The sequence below is a fragment of the Ranitomeya imitator genome, chromosome 5 (assembly GCF_032444005.1).
Source record: "Ranitomeya imitator isolate aRanImi1 chromosome 5, aRanImi1.pri, whole genome shotgun sequence".
Classification (NCBI taxonomy): Eukaryota; Metazoa; Chordata; class Amphibia; order Anura; family Dendrobatidae; genus Ranitomeya; species Ranitomeya imitator.
Window position 1 is genome coordinate 659670270 of NC_091286.1, and position 19430 is coordinate 659689699.

Genomic DNA, 19430 nt, shown 5'->3' on the forward strand with positions numbered 1-19430 from the left:
GTTGTTTAACTCAGTAGAATAAAGGCTGTATATGTGTAACATTCACAATGCCATGCTCTTCCAGAGGTTTCTGTAGGATTAGTGGGCAGTTTCTCTCCTATATTATCACAGACGCTCGCTTTACTTACGCAGTTCTCAAAACTGAATTTGACTCCGCAGAGGTCCCAGCCTCTTCTTCACGGCAAAAATGTTACAACATGAACAGAGTTGAGAAAAAGACCTTAATCCTATTGTTCTACAAACCTATGAATACAGAATCAACCCCTTCAGTGCCAAGTCCAAGAAGTTAGACAATATGTTTCTGATTGTTTGGAGTGGAATAGATCTGCACAACACAAGAAGAATGTGAATCTAAGTGTGAGGAGGAGGAAGGGCAAGCAGACAAGAAAATGAAAGTGAAACTTTGAGCACAATACTGCAGCATAGCCACAGACAGACAAGTCTGGATCTGTTTGTGTGTACGATCTGAGGTTTATTACATTCTTTCCTTATAATGGCAGCAGGCCGTAAGAGAGACCCAGTTTGGGAATATTTTAATGAAGCTCCTTCGCCTATCGGTAAGGCAGGCATGCGTGCAAAATGCAAACGATGCAACAAAGAGATGCAAGGCCTGGTGGCGCGAATGAGGCAACATCATGAGAAGTGCGGTGATGAAGATGACCAAAGAAACACTTCTGAACAGGCAGGATCTTCAGGTTGGTAAACATTTTTATTGAATCCTATTTCTAAAGACTGAACTGTCATGTGTGAGAAAAATTATATTTCTTATTATTACTGCATGTTACTGTCATTTGGTACAGTTATGAAGAAAAACAAATATTCCTTTTGGGGCAGGGGCAGTGATGTGTTGTGTACAATAAGCAGAAATTGTATAAACAATAAAATAACAGCATTGACTTTTTTTGTTTAGGGGAATTCATGGATTCTGGAAACTATCCACCTCCAAGATCACCATCATCCTGTTCTACAGTTTCAGAGTTATCCATCCAGGATAGTGCTTCATTAGCAGCACCATCATCATCAGACACCCACAAACACATATCACCATCACCCAAAAGGAAGAAAAAACCTTTACCTCCTGGAACCACCATAGATAGGTTTGTGATAAGAACTAGCAGATTAGAAAAAGAGTTGATTGATGAAAAAATTGCCCAGTTTATTTATGCAACGAACTCTTCTTTCTGTCTGACTGAGAACCCACATTTCATTAATATGGTTCAGTCACTGAGACCAGGATACAGTCCATCCAGCAGAGCTGATGTTGCAGGGAAACTGCTGGATCAAGTGTATGACAGAGAAATGGAGCAATGTGCAACAGCTCTGGAGGGTAAAATTGTTAACCTAAGTATTGATGGGTGGAGTAATGTCCACAATGATCCTATTGTATGTGCTTGTATAACAACAGAAGAAGGTAAAGTCTTCAATGCACAAACAACTGATACGTCAGGAAATGCACACACAGCAGAATACTTACAAGAAGTGGCAGTAAAAGCTATAACGACATGTGAACAAAAATTCAAATGTCTAGTACGCAGTTTGGTCACTGACAATGCTGCAAACGTATCCAAGATGAGAATAGATTTAGAAGAGCAGGGAGGGAATACAAAGCTGCTAATAACATATGGTTGCAGTGCTCATTTGCTGCACCTCTTAGCCAAAGACTTAAGTGTTCCAGAAATAAAGGCTAATGTTGTTGAAATTGCTAAATACTTCCGTAATAATCATTTTGCTGCAGCAGCTCTGAAAAGGATGGTTGGAACCAAGCTAACGCTCCCACAAGATGTTAGATGGAACTCTGTGGTGGACTGTTTTGAGCAGTATATCAAAAACTGGCCTATTCTGATGACACTTTGTGAAGAAAATCGAGATAAAATAGATGGCACTGTCACGGCCAAAATCCTCAACATTGGGCTTAAGAGAAATGTTGAACATATGCTGAGCTTCCTGAAACCCATCTCTCAAGCTTGAAACAAAATACAGAAAAATAGCGGTTTTATTGCGGATGCTGTTGAAATTTGGAACGAACTGAGTGAACACTTAAAAACAGAACTACACATGGACAGAATTAAATTACAAGCAGTAAACAAACGAATGGGACAAGCACTGACTCCAGCTCATTTTTTGGCAAATATTGTCAATATCCAATATCAGGGTCAAAACCTAAGTGCTGAGGAAGAGGAGTTAGCTATGATATGGGTATCCAGCAATCATCCATCTTTAATGCCAACTATAATAAACTTCAGAGCTAAGGGGGAACCATTCAAGAAATATATGTTTGCTGAAGATATTTTAAGGAAGGTCACACCAGTAAACTGGTGGGAGTCACTTAAGTGCTTGGATTTAGAGACTGTTCAAGTAATGATTTCACTTTTAACAGCAGTAGCTTCTTCTGCAGGCGTTGAAAGAATATTCTCTTCCTTTGGACTCATTCATTCTAAATTGAGAAATCGGTTGGGACCCAATAAAGCAAGAAAGCTTGTTTTTCTTTTCCAGATTATGAATAGGAACAAAGAAGAAGATGATGATGAAGATGACGACAAGTGAGCTACAGAGGACAGCAGGGACAGTAGTATTAAAGTTTTTCATGTGTCGGCTGGGCTGACAGTCTAAGTTTCTTATAATATATATATATTTTGTTTAGCCAAATTAGTTAACAAACATGGATGTTTGTTTAAGCAAATAACTTATGCTGTAATGTTGTTATTGTTTCAGTTGAATAAATCTATTTAAATTGTTATTAAGGTCAGGATTATTTTTCTCCTTCCTAAGTACAACAGAACAGTGGTGTCCAAATATGTATGATTAACCCATTAAACTGGGGAGAAAAAAGTAATATAAAAAGTGATTCTAAAAATCTTCATCTACTTGCATGTTAAAGTAGCAAGAACTAGTTTAGGTAGAAACTTTGATTTAAATCACTGATTTAAATCAAGCCTTACTGACTAGTGATTTAAATCGTGATTTAAATCGTGATTTAAATCGTGATTTAAATCAGTTCGATTTAAATCAAATCCACCCTGCACAAGAGCAATTATAAGATCTCTCCACAGGTGTTCAGTGGGATTTAGATCTAGACTCATTGCTGGCCACTTTAGAACTCTCCAGCACTGTTTTTACATCCATTTCTGGGTGTTTCTTGAAGTATGTTGATGTCATTATCGTGCTTGAATGACCTAAGACACATATCCTCCGTTTTGACACTGGGCACTACATTGCTAACTAAAATCCACTGGTAATCTTCAGATTTCACGATGCCATGCACACAGTCCAGGTACACAATGCCAGAGGCAGCAAAGTAAACCCAAAACATCTTTGAAACCACCATATTTGACTGTAGGTACAGTATTCTTTTCTTTGTAGGCCTCATTCGGGTTTCGGCAAACAGTAGCATGATGTGCTTTACCAAAAAGATTTATCTTGGTCTCCTCTGTTTACAAGACCTTTCCCCAGACGGTTTTTGGCTTATTCACGTACATTTTGGTGAACTGAAGTCTAGCTTTTTTATGCCTCTATGTCAGCAGTCGGGTCTTTCTGGGTCTCCTGCCATAGCGTTTCATTTAATTCAAATGCCGACGGATAGTTCGTGCTGACAATTGATGCATCTTGAGCCTGCCGGACAGCTTGAACTTTTTGGGAACTTCATTGGGGCTGTTTGTCCACCATCCGTACTGTCCTGCATTCTAACCTTTCATCAATTCTTCTCTGCTGTCCACATCCAGGGTGATTCTCTACAGTGTTTTGGGTTGCAAGCTTCTTGATTTTGTTGTGCACCATGGACAAAGGAACATCAAGATCTCTAGAGATGGACTTGTAACCTTGAGATTGTTGATATTTTTCAACAATTTTGGTTCTCAAGTCCTCAGACAGTTCTCTTCTCTTTCTGTTCTCTTCTCATTCTGTTCTCCATGATTAGTGTGGCACACACAGACACACAACGCAAAGATTGAGTCAACTTCTACCCTTTATCTCTGATTTCAGGTGTGATTTTCATATTGCCCACACCTGTTACTTGGCACTGGTGAGTTTGAAAGAGCACCACATGCTTGAAACAAAGTTGTTTACCCTTATTGTGCCAACAATTTATCCCACCCATTTTTTATGTTTGTTTTGTGAAATTATGTCCAATTTGCCTTTTTTCTGTTGATCTAATAGACACAAAGGAAATAAACATGTGTATAACAAAACATGTGTAATTCCAATAATTTTCTGAGAGAAACGTATCATTTTCTGGAACAATTTCAAGGGTGTCAACACTTTCGGAAATCCCTGAATTTACCTTTGGCCTTTTGGGGTTGCAAAATAGCTGACCAGATCTACAAATAAATCGTCGTCTTGGAGGTTGTCAGGGCCTTGCGTGGTCCATTAGGAATCAAAGAGAGAATCAGAACTGGTAAGCTCCTTAACATAAAGGTAAGCAATAATGGCTCTGACCAGATCTAGAAGGTGGAGAAGAATTTGCCTGGGAATGTATAAGAGGTGGGCAAAAGTATGGGAGAGAGATGTCCTTGTTGATATGGAAGGTCAACACCTCCTTTGCAAGAAAGGGTTGCACAGGGTGTAAGATTATCTGGTCATGATGGATAAAAAGAAAACTCTGCAGGAAAGGGCAACAATATCAGACACTCTGCAAGTGTAGGTGACTGACACCAGAAATTACTTTACAGGAAACTTTGTTACTTGCTTGTGGTCTAAGGGGTAATGTTTCTCCTTGTGGAGATTGACATGTCAAGCCTGGCTCAGTGAGGAGACTTAAAAGCAATGCATACTCCTTTGGAAAATTAAATAATGTGAATTGCCTCTTCAGAGAGGAAGAGGACTTGAACTCTAGAGCCAACTATTGGAAGGAGCAATCATAAAATTCAATATGACCCTTCAATGAGTCTTGCAATGTGACTTAGGATAAAAGCCAAACCAGAATCTCAATTTGCACACCTAGTGAATAGTTAGGAGTAGCATTGCGGCTTAAAAGTCTCCTCACCTCGGAATGTCTTGACTTGACATGTCACTCTACGCAAGGAGAAATGTTACCCCTTGGATCCTGGTCAGATCCTGGTCAGACGCCTTTCAGCCAGCTAATCCAGTTCTCACAATTTGCACTGAAAAGGGGCAGTACCCCAAAAACCAGTGTCTGCAAATTGAGATTTTGGCTTTTATCCTAAGCCATGTGACAAGGCTTGTTAGACAGTCGATAAAGACTTTTACGATTGCTACTTCCTATAGGTGTCAATCACCGAAACAAAAATACTCCAATATTCTATGCTAAAATATAACCTTTAATGTTTAGAATAAAATTATCCAATAACGGGACTAATCTAAATACCACAACCAAAGTGTCAAAAGGCAATAAAGAACTCTGGAGGTGCTTATCCCTACGATATCCTGTAGTTACCATACCTGACTGCGGAATAGCGCCCCCGCTCGTTGACGGCTCACCCTGCTGGCCCTATCGGCTCTGTTGTGGGGCGGCCAAAAGAAAAGATGGCAGACAAAATGAAAAGGTAAGTGATTTAGTATATAATGTATCTGAATAACAGAGGTCCAGTCATTTGTCTGTTGTGGACAGATTGTCTATGTGGACATGTTTATGATAAACTTACCCCTAATCTTAAACTCTCTGAAAAACGGGGGTTGACGCCCTACATGAGGCGAGAGTGGCGCCCCGCTACTCGACGGCTAATCCTTCTATCCCTAAATAGATGAAGATTGGCATAATAGAAAGGAGAAGGTAATAAATAAAGTGCTTTGTGCCGGAGATGGAGGCATAGTGATTGCCACAAGTGGTTGGCTTCTGGATAGCACCATAGACTTAAAGTGAATAACAGATGAATGGTCTATGGAGATATTCTACCCGATCACATGCAACCACCAAGATATAGAATACTCGCATACATAATAGACTTTAGTCCATACAGAATTGGTGATTGACATGTGACAGCAACAAAAGTCACTTACATGGACAGGGCTGAGATAGAGGATAGACAGCCTTGTACTAGCCTCCGACTAACAAGAAACAATATAAAGCCCTAAATTTCCTGTATTTCAGTAAAGTGCTTCGTGCCTTACAGGTAGATAGAGGGTAGAGACACTCGGTATATTAGTAGAGTAACTTGTAAGAATCATATGCCAGTAGAACCATGATGGACAATTAATGGCAGTAATCAGACAATCCTGTGTTTGCTGATGGAAAGAGCTCACCTGACATTATTATATATCAAATACACAGTGCAGTGTTATCTGCATAAAAGTAGATCTATCAAATAGTCAATGGGTTAATGAATAAGCGCCACAAAGATGATAAACCGCTATAATTCACTTTAGCTCTAGTAGTTACTATCGTCCCCTAATAGAGCGCATTAGTGCCTTGTATGAAAATAATCATATACTCCTTTGAGGGACAATTGCCCAATAATAAAGATGAATGTATTAGTACTGCAAAGATGGTAAACAGCGCTCTAATTCACGTAAGCTGTAGTAGTTACTATAATCCCCTTGGTCAAATAAAGTGCTTAGTGCCTGATATGCAGATGATCATATCCTCCTCTCAGGGGCAATTGCACAGTAATAAGATGATTCAATAATAGAGGGTTCAGCGTATGCCAGGAAAACAATATTCAGCAGTCTGTGACAGCCGCAACAACGTACCATGAGCCGTACCATGCGCGCCTCAAAGGAGCACTGCGCATAACCGGAAAAAGGTCATGCGATCCAGTTGTGTTCCACACCGCCATTGTTATTGTGCATGACCGGAAGTGGAGGGGGATGATGCGTGTCAAAATTCAGAAGGGAACAATGATGTCTTATGCATTCCCGCTTAGAACCAACATTAAATCATCCAGGTATAATGGACATGTTTATGTTGATATAAAATTCTCGCAATAGCAGATCATTTATCAAGAAACAAATAAACATGTTTATGGTAAGTATGTAGAAGGATGTGGTTTGACAAATAATGATGGCCACAATCAAGGATAGAAAACTGGAGATAATGGGGAGGTTTAACATTAAAAGGTAAGTTCTACCACCAGGTCAGGGGCACAGGTATGGGCAGCCCCTGTACCCCCAAATACGCCAAACTGCTACTGGGCTGGTGGGAGGACACCGTGGTTTTGGGGGAGGATAGATCCTCCTGGTTGTGTTCCCATATAATTTTCTGGGGTTGTTATATCGATATTTTGATTTTTTTGGTCAGGGCATGTCCCCACCTTCAACAGCTTTATCTCAGAGCTGAATGTAAACAACATCATTCCCCCATTGCACTTCCGAAAACGAGCCAATCTCTATTAATTTTTTGGATATTACAGTCAGGAAGGACAACGAGCTGAACTACCGTGTTTTCCCGATAGTAAGACACCCCCGAAAGTAAGACGTAGTGGGGGTTTTAGAGGGGTCGGCTAATGTAAGACGTACCCCGAAAGTAAGACGTAGTAAATAGTGTTGAGTAGGGTTGAGCGAAACGGGTCGGCCATTTTCAGAAGTCGCCGACTTTTGGCAAGGTCGGGTTTCATGAAACCCGACCCGACCCCTGTGTGGGGTCGGCCATGAGGTCGGCGATCTTCTGAATCTGGTATCGGAATTCCGATACCGATTCCCGATATGTTTGCAATATCGGAAATCGGTATCGGAATCCATATTTAAGTGTAAAAGAAAGAATTAAGATAAAAAATATTGCTATACTCACCCTCTGACGCGCCCTGGTACTAACCGGCAGTCTTCCTTCCTTAGAATCAGCGCTTGAAAGACCTTCGGTGACGTTGCGGCTTGTGATTGGTCGCGCGACGGCCCATGTGACCGCTCACGCGACCAATCACAAGCCGCGACGTCACCGAAGGTCCTTCAAGCGCTGATTCTTAGGAAGGAAGGCTGCCGGAAAGAAGCAGGGCGCGTCCGAGGGTGAGTATATTTTTACAGGGCCGGCGTCAGCACCCGGCGTACCGGGGCAAATGCCGGGGCCCTGAACAAATTGGGGGGCCCACTCTTGGCCGGGATACCAGGGGGCCCAGGCCGCTCCCCCAGCATCGGCACTACTTGAGCTCAGCCGTCACTTAAATAAACATGGCCGCGCACAGTGAAGTGTGCAGCGATGTCTCTGCTAGTAATGACACGGCCGGGCGGACACACAAGCAAAGTTAAAGGCACAGTGTCTGCCTGACCGCATCATTAACAGCAGACACAGCTGCAGAGTGCACTGTGGGTGGCCATGTCTGTTTAAGTGACGGCCATCGATCAAGCAGCGCTCCCTCCACAGCCACATGCCAGAGGAGCCTGATGGGCGACAAGCTTGGGGGAGGTGAGTAAGGCTTGTGTCTGTCTGTATGTCTGGGTATGCCTGTATGATGTGCATATCTGTGTATTTCAGTGTGTTTGTACATATTTAAGTATGTTTGTGAATTTGTCTTCAAATATATGTAAATATCTGCGTACTGTATGTGTATGTCTGCGTACTGTATGTGTATGTCTGCGTACTGTATGTGTATGTCTACGTATTGTGTGTGTGCATGTCTACGTATTGTGTGTGTGCATGTCTACGTATTGTGTGTGTGCATGTCTGCGTATTGTGTGTGCATGTCTGCGTATTGTGTGTGTGTGCGCATGTCTGCGTATTGTGTGTGTGTGCGCATGTCTGCGTACTGTATGTGTATGTCTGCGTATCGTGTGTGCATGTCTGCATATTGTGTGTGTGAGCGCATGTCTGCGTATTGTGTGTGTGCACATGTCTGCGTACTGTATGTGTATGTGCATGTCTGCGTATCGTGTGTGTGCATGTCTGCATATTGTGTGCGCGCGCATGTCTGCGTACTGTATGTGTATGTCTGCGTATCGTGTGTGTGCATGTCTGCATATTGTGTGCGCGCGCATGTCTGCGTACTGTATGTGTATGTCTGCGTATCGTGTGTGCATGTCTGTGTATTGTGTGTGTGTGCATGTCTGCGTACTGTATGTGTATGTCTGCGTATCGTGTGTGCATGTCTGCGTATCGTGTGTGTGCGCATGTCTGCGTACTGTATGTGTATGTCTGCGTATCGTGTGTGTGCATGTCTGCGTATTGTGTGTGTGCATGTCTGCGTACTGTATGTGTATGTCTGCGTATTGTGTGTGTGTGTGTGTGTGCACATGTCTGCGTATTGTATGTGTGCATATCTGCCTATGTGAAGGATGAGGGGGAAGGCTAGGCCCTATGTAGTATATCTTTATTTCTCCGCCGTATCTGTGCATCATGAATCGTGGTATGTGGGCCCACTGAGACTCTTTTGCCCGGGGCCCACAAAATCCTGGAGCCGTCCCTGTATTCTTATTAGGTATATACTCACCCTCGGACGCGCCCTGCTTCTTTCCGGCAGCCTTCCTTCCTAAGAATCAGCGCTTGAAGGACCTTCGGTGACGTCGCGGCTTGTGATTGGTCGCGTGAGCGGTCACATGGGCCGTCGCACGACCAATCACAAGCCGCGACGTCACCGAAGGTCTTTCAAGCGCTGATTCTAAGGAAGGAAGACTGCCGGTTAGTACCAGGGCGCGTCAGAGGGTGAGTATAGCAATATTTTTTATTTTAATTCTTTATTTTTTACATGAATATGGATCCCAGGGCCTGAAGGAGAGTTTCCTCTCCTTCAGATCCTGGGAACCATTCAGGGATACCTTCCGATACTTGTGTCCCATTGACTTGTATTGGTATCGGTGATATCCGATATTTTTTGGGTATCGGCCGATACTATCCGATACCGATACTTTCAAGTATCGGACGGTATCGCTCAACACTAGTAGTAAACTGTACGTTGGAAAAAAAAAACGCAGCGTTTTTTTTTTCCAATGTAAGACATACCCCGAAAGTAAGACATAGTGGGACTTTTGAGTGGTAAAAGAATGTAAGACACTGTCTTACTTTCGGGGAAACACGGTAGCTCTAGGAAAGGCAGGTCTGTGGGGGGATCAATTAGGCCACAGCCCCTTTATCCCCCACAAAAAGTGGGCACTTGGCTTGAAAATAGACAGTTTGGGAACATTCAGATGTGGTGGCTGCTCCTTCAGGCTCCTTGAGGTTGGAAAAAAGTTTATAAGTGTTACTACTGACAGGATTTATGACAACTGACACTTTGCAAACTGCAAGACTGTGGGTGTCATAATACAGTGGGGGGGGGGGGTACAGAAAGTACTCAGACCCCTTTAAATTTTTCACTTGTTTCATTGCAGCCATTTGGTAAATTAAAAAAAGTTCGTTTTTTTCCTCATTATTGTACACTCTACTCACCATCTAGATGGGAAAAAAAAACAGAAATGTAGCATTTTTTGCAAATTTATTAAAAAAGAAAAAAATGAATGGTCACAAGTATTCAGACCCTTTGCTCAGTATTGAGTAGAAGCACCTTCTGAGCTAGGTCACCCATGAGTCTTCTTGGGAATGATGCAACAAGTTTTTCCCCCTTGGATTTGGGGATCCTCTGCCATTCTTCCTTGCAGATCCTCTCCAGTTCCGTCAGGTTGGATGGTGAACGTTGGTGGACGGCCATTTTCAGGTCTCTCCAGAGATGCTCAGTTGGGTTTAGGTCAGAGCTCTGGCTGGGCCAGTCAAGAATGGTCACAGAGTTGTTCTGAAGCCACTCCTTTGTTATTTTAGCTGTGTGCTTAGGGTCATTGTCTTGTTGGAAGGTGAACCTTCGGCCAACTTTGAGGTCCAGAGCTCTCTGGAAGAGGATTTCATCCAGAATATCCCTGTACTTGACCACATTCATGCTTCCTTCAATGGCAACCAGTCCTGTCCCTGCAGCTGAAAAACACCCCCATAGCATGATGCTGCCACCACCATGTTTCACTGTTGGGATTGTATTGGGCAGGTGATGAGCAGTGCCTGGTTTTCTCCACACATACCGCTTAGAATTATCACCAAAAAGGTCTATCTTCGTCTCAGACAAGAGAATCTTATTTCTCCTAGTCTGGGAGTCCTTCACATGTTTTTCATGTGTCCTTTACGGACCGCACCCGGCACTTAAACCCCTGGAACAGTGCAATCAAACGAGATTGCAGCGTTCCAGTGGCATAGAGAAGCATCGCGCAGGGAGGGGGCTCTCTGCGTGCTTCCCTGAGACCCTTAGAACAACGCGATCACATGGCGTTGTTCCAAGGGTCTCCTCCCTGCAGGTTCCCAGATCCAAGATGGCCACGGGGTCCTTCCGGGTCCCGCAGGGAGATGCCTTGTCAGTGCCTGCTGAGAGCAGGAGTGGAGAAGCCTCCTACACTGCCTGTCAGATCGCTGATCTAACACAGTGCTGTGCAAAGTGTCAGATGAGCGATCTGACTTCATACAGTGATGCTCCACCCTGGGACAATGTAAAAAAAAAAAATTAACATGTGTAAAAATATTTTTTTTTAAATTCCTAAATAAAGAAAAAAAAACAACACATTTTTAAAAAAAAATACATCTTTATGTAAATAAAACAAACAATAAAAGTACACATATTTAGTATCGCCACGTCCGTAACGACCCGACCTATAAAACTGTTCCACAGTGAACACCGTAAAAACATTTTTTAAAAACGAGGCAAAAACAATGCTTGATCATCATACCGCCCAACAAAAAGTGGAATAACACGCGATCAAAATACGTATATAAACATGGTACTGCTGAAAACGTCATCTTGTCCCGCAAAAAACAAGATGCCATACAGAGTCATCAGCAAAAAAATAAAGTTATAGTCCTCAGAATAAAGTGATGCAAAAATAATCAATTTCTATATAAAATAGTTTTTATTGTATAAAAGCGCCAAAACATAAAAAAGATATAAATGAGGTATCGCTGTAATCATACTGATCTGAAGAATAAAACTGCTTTATCAGTGTAACCTAACGTGGAACGGTATAAACGACCCCCCCCCCCAAAGAAATTCATGAATTGCTGGTTTTTGTTAATTCTGCCTCCCAAAAATCGTAATAAAGAGCAATCAAAAAATGTCATGTGCCTGAAAATAATACCAATAAAAACATCAACTAGTCCCACAAAAAAAACAAGACCTCACGTGACACTGTGAGCCAAAATATGGAAAAATTATAGCTCTCAAAATGTAGTGATGCAAAAACTATTTTTTGCAATAAAAAGCGTCTTTTTGTGTGTGACAGCTGCCAAACATAAAAATCCACTATAAATAGTAAATCAGACCTCTCTTTATCACCCCCATAGTTAGGGAAAAATAATAAAGTAAAAAAATGTATTTATTTCTATTTTTCCATTAGGGTTAGGGATAAAGTTAGGGTGGGGGCTAAAGTTAGGGTTAGAATTATGTTTATGGTTGGGATTAGGGTTAGGGGTGTGGTTAGGGTTATGGTTGGATTAGGGGAGTGGTTAGGGTTGGGATTAGGGATAGGGGTGTGGTTAGGGTTGGGATTAGGGATAGGGGCGTGTTCGGGTTAAGGGTGTGGTTAGGGTTATGGTTAGGGTTGAAGTTGGAATTGGGGGGTTTCCAATGTTTAGACACATCAGGGGCTCTCCAAACGCGACATGGCGTCCGATCTCAATTCCAGCCAATTCTGTATTTGAAAAAGTAAAACAGTGCTCCCTCCCTTCCGTGCTCTGCTGTGCGTCCAAACAGGGGTTTACCCCAACATATGGGGTATCAGCTTACTCAGGGCAAATTCGACAACTTTTGTGGTCCAATTTCTACTGTTACCGTTGGGAAAATAAAAATTGGGGGGCTTAAAAAATTATTTTTCTGGGAAAAAAATGATTTTTTATTTTCACGGCTCTGCGTTATAAATAGTGATGAGCAAGTATACTCATTGCTCAGGTTTTCCCAAGCACGCTTAGGTGATCTCCAAGTATTTGTTAGTGCTCGGAGATTTAGTTTTTGTTGATGCAGCTGCATGATTTACAGCTGCTAGCCAGCTTGCGTACATGTGGGGGTTGCCTGGTTGCTAGGGAATCCCCACATGTAATCAAGCTAACAGTCGCAAATCATGCAGCTGCTGCGACGAAAACTAAATCTTCGAGCACTAACAAATACTCAGAGACCACCCGAGTGTGCTCGGGAAAACTCGAGCAACGAGTATACTCGCTCATCACTAGTTATAAACTGTAGTGAAACACTTGGGGGTTCAAAGTTCTCACAACACATCTAAATAAGTTCCTTGGGGGGGTCTAGTTTCCAATGTGGGGTCACTTGTGGGGGGTTTCTACTGCGTAGGTACATCAGGGGCTCGGCAAACGCAATGTGACGACCGCAGACCATTCAAATCTGCATTCCAAAACGGCGCTCCTTCCATTCCGAGCTCTACCATGAGCCCAAACAGTGGTTTACCCCCACATATGGGGTATCAGCGTACTCAGGACAAATTGCACAACAACTTTTGGGGTCCAATTTCTCCTGTTACCCTTGGGAAAATAAAAAATTGGGGGCGAAATTATCATTTTTGTGAAAAAAAATATGATTTTTTATTTTTACGGTTGTACATTATAAACTTCTGTGAAGCACTTGGGGGTTCAAAGTGCTCACTACACATCTAGATAACTTCCTTATGGGGTCTACTTTCCAAAATGGTGTCACTTGTGGGGGGTTTCCACTGTTTAGGCACATCAGTGGCTCTCCAAACGCAACATGGCGTCCGATCTCAATTCCAGCCAATTTTGCACTGTGAAGTTAAACGGTGCTCCTTCCCTTCCGAGCTCTCCCATGCGCCCAAACAGTGGTTTACCCCCACATATGGGGTATCGGCGTACTCAGGACAAATTATACAACTTTTGGGGTCCAATTTCTCCTATTACCCTTGGTAAAATAAAACAAATTGCATCTAAAGTAAAACATTTTGTGAAAAAAAGATAAAATGTTCATTTTTTTTTTTAACATTCCAAAAATTAATATGAAGCACCTGAAGGGTTAATAAACTTCTTTAATGTGTTTTTGAGCACCTAGAGGGCTGCAGTTTTCAGAATGGTGTCACTTTTGGTATTTTCTATCATATAGACCCCTCAAAGTGAGTTCAAATGTGATGTGGTCCCTAAAAAAATGGTGGTGTAAAAATGAGAAATTGCTGGTTAAATTTTAACCTTTATAACGTCCTAACATAAAAAAAATTTTTACTTCCAAAATTATGCTGATGTAAAGTAGACATGTGGGAAATGTTATTTATTAAGTATTTTGTGTCACATATCTCTGTGATTTAAGGGCATAAAAATTCAAAGTTGGAAAATTGCAACATTTTAAAAATTATCGCCAAATTTCCATATTTTTTTTACAAATAAACGCAGGCAATATCAAAGAAATTTTCCCATGTCATGAAGTACAATATGTCACGAGAAAACAATGTCAGAATCACCCGGATTCGTTGAAGCGTTCTAGAGTTATAACCTCATAAAGGGACAGTGGTCAGAATTGTAAAAATTGGCCCGGTCATTATCGTGCAAACCACCCTTGGGGGTTAAATAAACACAGCTGGACTCCAATGAAGGAGTAGAACCATCTCAAGGAGGATCACAAGGAAATGGATCACAGCATCAATCACCAGCGGAGACATCAAGCATAGTATTTTCCCACAGTCCTGAGGTCACCGCAGTTCAGCCCGGCCTCGATGATGTCACCGCTGGTGAATGATGCTGCGCTGTCAGCAGCTCATTCACCAGTGGTTTTCAGCCGGGACGGTCACATCTTGGCACCATCCAGGTTGAAAACTAGTTATCCCCCAGACATGGATTATGGCGTGGGACAGAACGACGGACAGGTATGGTATATCGTTTTTTTATTTATATTACAGGAAATCGAGGGCTTTGGTGGAATTAGGCGAGGTCGTAAGTATGGTTTAATAGAGATTAATAAAGGAGTCTGTGTCATTTTTGCAATCTAAGGACTTTATTCTGGCTGTGTCTTTATTTACATATAAGTATAGGATTAGTAATAGAGAGGTGTCTTATAGACGCTTCTCCATTACTAAGCCGTGGGCTTGATGTCACCTGACAATACAAAGGTGACAGCAACCCCGTAAATATGAACCCCACTTGCCACTGCTTCAGGGCAAGTGGGAAGAGCAAGGATAAGTGCCGGAATTGGCGCATCTTAGAGATGCGCCTTTGCTGGGGTGGATGAGTGCTAATGTTTTTAGCCAGGGGGACAATATCCATGGCCCCTTCCTAGGCTATTAATATCAGCCCGCAGCAGTCTGCATAGCCTTTGCTGGTTATTAATTATAGGGGAACCCCACGTCATTATTTTTTGGGTTCCATTTTAATAGCCAGTAAAGGCTAAGTATACAGCTGTGAGCTGATATTAATAGCCTGGGAAGCTCCATGGGTATTACCCCCACAAATATGAACCCCAATTGCCACCGCTATAGGTCATGTGGGAAGAGCCGGGCAAAGCGCCAGAATTGGCGCATCTAATAGATGCGCCTTTTCTGGGCAGCTGCGAGCTGCTGTTTTTAGGCTAGGGGGACTTATATCAATGGCATGAGAATACCAGCTCCCAGCTGTGAGCTTTAGCAAGGCTGGTTGTCAAGAATGGGGGTGACCCCATGTCGTATTTTTTAATTATTTATTTAAATAATTTAAAAAAACAGCGTGGGGACCCCTCTATTCTTGAAAACCAACCTTGCTGAAGCTGACAGCTGAGGGTTGCAGCCCCCCAGCTATGAGTTTTGCCTGGTTGGTTCAAGAAAATAGGAGGGAACCCATGTCGGGTTTTTCATTCATTTATTTTGTTATATCGCAGGCGGCAGCTGAGGAATACCACGATCATCAGCTCCTGCTGTCACCGTCAGATGATGGGAGTAAGAGTCCCAAAAGCCCCCACCTGCTGTTCTGACTTTAATATAACTCTCATCATTCTCCTCTGATCATGCCAATTGCCAGCTGAGCAGGGCAGAATGATGAGAGCCGTCTTCAGCATCCACCGCCTGGGGAACAACGCTTATTGTAGTGCTTTTTACCCAGCGGCCGTCCATATGGTACTGATGCGGCACTTGTGCAGCAAATACTACCTTCACAACACACGGACATCTCCGGTACCGATTTCCGATTTTTTGGGTACTGGACATGTGAAACCGGCCTTAGGGGTGGTGACTGGGACCGCAGGATACTGCAAAAAGAACTTAAATGGATACATAGACTGGATACTGTGGCCCCCAGGGGTTTGAATGACCAAATGAATTTTAGTCGCTTTATCTAGGTCTTCCCTTTTTTTGGGGTTAGCAAGAATTTCACACCTGACTACCATTATCGATCCTAATGGAGCAAGGTAGTAATATATTTTCCCATATAAGAGGGATTCTCATCTGTTTGTGAATAATGATAAACCTCCCCATTACTTCTAATTTTATATCCTTGATTGTGGCCATCATTTTTTGTCAAACCATCTTTTTACATACTTACCATAAACATGTTTGTTTGTTTCTTGATAAATGATCTGCTAATATGAGAATTATATATCAACATAAACATGTCCATTATACCTGGATGATTTAATCTTCCTTCTAAGCGGGAATGCATGCAGACACGGATCATCCCCCTCCACTTCCGGTCATGCACAATAACATACCATTGTGGAGTGCAACTGGAAAGCATGGCCTTTTCCCGGTCATGCACAATGCTCTTGCAAGGTGGCGGACAGCATGGAGCGACCGCCCCCCCCAGAAATCTTGATGGAGGCAACAAACCTCTTTTGAATCAGGGCCTCATATTAATAATAATAATAATTTGATTTATATAGCGCCAATATATTCCACAGCGCTGTACATTATAGAGGGGACTTGTACAGACAATAGACATTACAGCATAACAGAAATCACATAGATCAAAACAGATAACAGGAGGAATGAGGGCCCTGCTCGCAAGCTTACAATCTATGGCTACGTTCACATTTGCGTTCTGCTGGGCTGCGTCGGACGCAGCCGCGGCGACGCATGCGTCATGCGCCCCTATATTTAACATGGGGGCGCATGGACATGCGTTGCATTGTGTTTTGTGACGCATGCGTCTTTTTTGGCGCACGCGTCAGGGCGCAGAGGACGCAGCAAGTTGCATTTTTTTTGCGTCCAAAATCATGCCAAAAAAGGACGCATGCGTCGCAAAACAATGCGTTTTGGTTTGCGTTGTGCGTTGCGTCGTCGACGCAGCACCGCACAACGCAAATGTGAACATAGCCCATGAGGAAAAAGGGAGACACGAGAGGTGGATGGTAACAATTACTTTCGTTGTTCGGAACAGCCATAGTGTCATGCTCAGGTGTTCATGTAAAGCTGCATGAACCAGTTATCAGCCTAAGTATGTAACAGTACAGACACAGAGGCTATTAACCCCTTCATGACCCAGCCTATTTTGACCTTAAGGACCTGGCCGTTTTCTGCAATTCTGACCAGTGTCCCTTTATGAGGTAATAACTCAGGAACGCTTCAATGGATCCTAGCGGTTCGGAGATTGTTTTTTCGTGACATATTGGGCTTCATGTTAGTGGTAAATTTAGGTAAATAAATTCTGCGTTTATTTGTGATAAAAACGGAAATTTGGCGAAAATTATGAAAATTTCGCAATTTTTGACATTTTGAATTTTTATTCTGTTAAACCAGAGAGTTATGTGACTCAAAATAGTTAATAAATAACATTACCCACATGTCTACTTTACATCAGCACAATTTTGGAAACAAAATTTTTTTTTTGCTAGGAAGTTATAAGGGTTAAAATTTGACCAGCAATTTCTCATTTTTACAACGAAATTTACAAAACCATTTTTTTTAGGGACCACCTCACATTTGAAGCCAGTTTGAGGGGTCTATATGGCTGAAAATACCCAAAAGTGACACCATTCTAAAAACTGCACCCCTCAAGGTGCACAAAACCACATTCAAGAAGTTTATTAACCCTTCAGGTGCTTCACAGCAGCAAAGCAACATGAAAGGAAAAAATGAACATTTAAATTTTTAGTCACAAAAATGATCTTTTAGCAACAATTTTTTATTTTCCCAATGGTAAAAGGAGAAACTGAACCACGAAAGTTGTTGTCCAATTTGTCCTGAGTACGCTGATACCTCATATGTGGGGGTAAACCACTGTTTGGGCGTACGGCAGGGCTTGGAAGGGAAGGAGCGCCATTTGACTTTTTGAATGAAAAATTGGCTGCACTCTTTAGCGGACACCATGTCACATTTGGAGAGCCCCCGTGTGCCTAAAAATTGGAGCTCCCCCACAAGTGACCCCATTTTGGAAACTAGACGCCCCAAGGAACTTATCTAGATGCATAGTGAGCACTTTAAACCCCCAGGTGCTTCACAAATTGATCCGTAAAAATGAAAAAGTACTTTTTTTCACAAAAAAATTCTTTTAGCCTCAATGTTTTCATTTTCACATGGGCAACAGGATAAAATGGATCCTAAAATTTGTTGGGCAATTTCTCCAGAGTACACCGATACCTCACATGTGGGGGTAAACCACTGTTTGGGCACACGGCAGGGCTCGGAAGGGAAGGCGCGCCTTTTGACTTTTTGAATGGAAAATTAGCTCCAATTGTTAGCGGACACCATGTCGCGTTTGGAGAGCCCCTGTGTGCCTAAGCATTGGAGCTCCTCCACAAGTGACCCCATTTTGGAAACTAGACCCCCCAAGGAACTTATCTAGATGCATATTGAGCACTTTAAACCCCCAGGTGCTTCACAGAAGTTTATAACGCAGAGCCATGAAAATAAAAAATAATTTTTCTTTCCTCAAAAATGATTTTTTAGCCTGGAATTTCCTATTTTGCCAACGGAAATAGGAGAAATTGGACCACAAATGTTGTTGTCCAGTTTGTCCTGAGTACGCTGATACCCCATATGTGGGGGTAAACCACTGTTTGGGCGCACGGCAGGCCTCGGAAGGGAAGGCACGCCATTTGGCTTTTTAAATGGAAAATTAGCTCCAATCATTGCGGACACCATGTCGCGTTTGGAGAGCCCCTGTGTGCCTAAACATTGGAAATCCCCCACAAATGACCCCATTTTGGAAACTAGACCCCCAAAGGAACTAATCTAGATGTGTGGTGAGCACTTTGAACCCTCAAGTGCTTCACAGAAGTTTATAACGCAGAGCCATGAAAATTAAAAAAAAAATTTATTTTCTCAAAAATGATTTTTTAGCCCGCAATTTTTTTATTTTCCCAAGGGTAACAGGAGAAATTTGACCCCAAAAGTTGTTGTCCAGTTTCTCCTGAGTACGCTGATACCCCATATGTGGGGGTAAACCACTGTTTGGGCACATGTCGGGGCTCGGAAGTGAAGTAGTGACGTTTTGAAATGCAGACTTTGATGGAATGCTCTGCGGGCGTCACGTTGCGTTTGCAGAGCCCCTGATGTGGCTAAACAGTAGAAACCCCCCACAAGTGACCCCATTTTGTAAACTAGACCCCCAAGGAACTTATCTAGATATGTGGTGAGCACTTTGAACCCCCAAGTGCTTCACAGAAGTTTACAACGCAGAGCCGTGAAAATAAAAA

At 42.5% G+C, this 19430-nt stretch overlaps 1 protein-coding gene across 1 annotated transcript in view; it reads right to left on the reverse strand.

Annotated features, from left to right (window-relative positions):
* LOC138637931 (uncharacterized) overlaps window positions 1-19430 on the reverse strand; it is a 56521-nt gene that overhangs the window by 15896 nt on the left and 21195 nt on the right. The window lies entirely within an intron of this gene.